This window comes from Mytilus californianus, unplaced genomic scaffold, assembly GCF_021869535.1.
Source record: "Mytilus californianus isolate M0D057914Y unplaced genomic scaffold, xbMytCali1.0.p SCAF_6, whole genome shotgun sequence".
Lineage (NCBI taxonomy): Eukaryota > Metazoa > Mollusca > Bivalvia > Mytilida > Mytilidae > Mytilus > Mytilus californianus.
In genome coordinates this window covers 23,203,462-23,207,586 of record NW_026262712.1, presented here as the reverse complement: position 1 = coordinate 23,207,586, position 4,125 = coordinate 23,203,462, and positions in this window count along the sequence as shown.

Below are 4,125 nucleotides of genomic sequence, written 5' to 3'. Positions count from 1 at the left end.
ACTTTTAAATTAAATGCGGTATTTTTTTCATACGTTATATATATGTCTATGTTTTGTTTACCTTGTTAACAATAATGTCCTTAACATAATTCTGATAACACTATATTGTGTGTTTTGGTCAGAACTCTGATAGATATACATGTCAATATTCTTCATGTCCTTTACATAATTGTGTTTATTGTATAATTACACCTTATGTAAGAATCCTGGGTTTTGATTGGTTGATAGCCAGTGTATTTTTCACCAATTTACTTTTATCAAATGAATATCGTTCATTTTTAAACAGCGCCGGGGTATGCAAAAAGGATATGCCTTTTTTACCCTCTCTGCCGTGGTAGCCAAAAATACTCTATCCGACTGGACGCTTGTAATGTTACGATCCTCAATGCGTTTTGTACGTTAACATTCGGTGTAATTAAACATATATAGCATGTTCTTGAGGGGTATTTGCGAAAAATACCAGTCTTACGGCTCGCGAAATTTAACATTCTCTCGACAGGTATTTTTCGCAAATACCCCTCCTTAACATGATATATCTGTTCAGAATAATGATATGCCAACATTTCAATATACATTTAGTCCTTAACAGAAATCTGATAAGATTGTCGCATCTGATACCAATATAATTCTTAACAGAATTCTGATAAGACTCGAATCTAGTACCAATGAAACCCTTAACGGAATTCTGATAAGACTCGCATATGATAAAAAGTCTTCTTAACAGAATTCTGATAAGACTGTCGCATCTCATAACAATAGCCTTCTCAACAGAATTCTTACAAGACTGTCGCATCTTATAAAAACGGTATTCTTAACAGAATTCTAATGAGATTGTCACAACTTATGCCAATTGGCTTCTTAACAGAATTCTGATAAGTCTTTCTCATCTTATACCAATGTAGCTCTTAACAGAATTCTAATAAGACTGTAACAGAATTCTGATAAGTTAGTAGCACCTAGTATCAATGGCCTTCTAAACAGAATTCTGATAAGTTCGTAACATCTTGTATCAATGGCCTTCTTAACAGAATTCTGATAAGTTAGTAGCATTTTATACCAAAAGCCTTCTTAACAGAATTCTGATAAGTTACTAACATCTTGTATCAATGGCCTTCTTAACAGAATTCTGATAAGTTAGTAACATCTTGTATCAATGGCCTTCTTAACAGAATTCTGATAAGTTAGTAGCATCTTATACCAAAAGCCTTCTTAACCGAATTCTGATAAGTTAGTAGCATCTTGTAGCAATGGCCTTCTAAAAAAATTCTTATATGTCTGTAGCATTTAAGCTGGTCTCTTTGGGGATATTGTTCTAAACATAATTCTGATAAGATGATTGTTTCTTAAATACATAGTTTAACTTTATCAGAATTCTGTTAAAGCCTCTAAAGTTTAATTTGGGTAAGAAATCAAGGGATCTTAGCAAAATTTGGATACCATTTACAGCTTTTAAGAAGTGTTAAATTATGTAAAACTGATATGCAAGTAGTGGAATAGATCTAAGGAGTATAGTACACAGAATCATAACTATCATGTGACAATTCTTCTTTGAAAATCAACGTTCTTATAGTTACTAGTTAGAAATTGTCTCTTTCTTAACTTGCTAGATCGAGAATTTGATCATTTGGAAACAATCAAATGCAAATGGAAGTTGTTTTGTGCGAAAACCAATGTGTCTTCAGACGACGACGACGAAGCCAACGTCATACCAATATACGACCGCAAAAAATTTTTGCGGTCGTATAAAAATATACCAAAAATAATACACCTATAGTATACATTGTGGTTTAACTTCACGCGGAAGCGCTTCATACTAGTACTGTGCGCTTTTTCAACTTTATAAAATTACAATTAAGAATAAAATTCTATATAATTACATTTATATGATACTACAACCATAACATAACGTGACATATCAAGTTTTTCGTATGTTTTACAAGCATTGTTGTGACGTTGTCATGGGAAGCACGTGCAGTCAAGAATATTGCATTTTATTGAGAAATAAAATACAATTTTGGAATGCCTCGCGATTGTTGTCAACCAATCAAAAATACGGATTCTTATAAATCAAAAATGTAATGTAATTATCAATAATTATTTAAACTTGCAAAACGTCAATATTACTTTATCAATACATTGTTACCAAATGTTTCCGTTCTTTCCTCTTGAATAGTTGAGTTCTGGTACACTTTGTCATAAAATCGTTAACGCTGTCCATATCCAGTCTATTTACATATTTTAAAAGACGATCGACAATATGCATAATACCACGCGGCTTTTTCTTCACACATTGGTTTCATACATCATAGTTTTCGTAGGTAAAACGGATCTATGGAGAAAATCGAACTAGCGAAATTACGGTCCTGAACGAGTTCATAATTGACCACGAAATCTGTAAAAATGTAGTCTATTCATAGAATCATATATTTAGGTGAAGTGCATGCTTATAATATCAAACTTATAACTGCGTTTTAGGTGATGTTGGAGATTGGAAGAATTGGTTTACAGTGGCACAGAATGAAGAATTTGATAAACACATTACCGAAAAATTATCAAATTCGTCATGGAAATTTACGTACAGTGTCAAAGAATAAAATTTAGTTATTCAACTATTATTGTTTTTTTTTTCTCTTATACTTTTTTAGAATAAATAAAATAGATATGAAATATGCAAATAAACCCAGTTGTCTATGGTCAGTATTTCTCTGTGTCGTTTCATTTAGTAAAAGGCTAATTTCACGAATGCCACATGTGGAGCAGGATCTGCTTGATCTGCTGGAAAAGCTTAGTTCACCACCGGGTTTTGGTGGAGTTTGTGTTGCGCAGTCTTTAGTTTTCTATGTAGTGTTTTGTATAGTGTTTGGTCGTTTTTCGTTTTTATATGAGTTTGTATATCCCTTTGGTATCGTCCGTCTCTCTTTCAAAGAGGAGGAGCAGACCACTTCTGACTAGATGTAAAATAAGACTGTTGGACTTTTCAAAAAACAAACAAAAAACAATCATACGCAAAAAAAAACACAACAAAAATAAGTCTCTAAATAGTACACAAGTCTCTGAAACGTTAATTAAAACATTGATGGCATGTTTCTTTTCGCGCCAACCTTTTTTAAAGTTCATTTGTGCACACTAAATTGTCAACGTCAGTTCATTAGGACAGATCAGAATGCATAAATTTATAAAACACATTGGTTTAATTTTTTTGCGTCAACCTGTTTCATAGCTCGCTCGAGCTCAACAAAATGTACTTAACAAAGATATAACAGTATATAAATAACACATAGCTGAGAGGGTGATAGAGCAGATTGTTACCCCGAGACAACATTGTCAACTGAGGCGAAGCGATCATTTTTGCCAAATCAAAATGCGTTGACCATATAAACTTAGGATTTATCTGTGGACAATATTTGTTGACATCGGACTAAATATACTAGTAAATTCTGTAACCATGGACATGACTAGCAATTTGTGTCCGCCCGGACACATTTTCACCAAAATTGATCTATCTCTTACATATACATAGTCTCTGGCCTGATAAAGCCTTGCTTGTGACATTTGATAATGTGTTTTCGTAAAGCGTTTTAGACGCCGTGAAAGCCGGAATGCAGGTTTGTGGAATGTTTACGTCATCTGCTTAAACTCATTATTGTTGATTTTTACCGATTTAAATGAGCACCTTTTTTTTGTTATCTTCATCATGAATGATCGAGCCCAAAAAGTTTTGAAAACTAAATATTATGAATTTAACATTTAAAAGTGTCAAAATTGGACCTAAACAGAAAAGCACAATTAGACTAAGGTCAACTTTACTCGAGGAAGTTGGAACTATCACTATTTATATACACTATCAAATTTCTCTCACAAGGAAGCTATTAAACCAAGAGTTCCAAGTAATGAAGTTGAAATCGTCCCTTCGTAAATTTTACGGACGCCATCACGAGTTTGTGGACCGTAACGGAAAATCTGTTTCACAGATGACAACGGATATGTTCCAATTGTCGTAACTACAATCCCGTCCCCTTTACCTCGAACGTGACCTACCGAATTAATCTTGTCACCGGGTTTGTATTAGCATGAGCAACATGACGGGTGCCACATGTGGAACAGGATCTGCTTACCCTTTCGGAG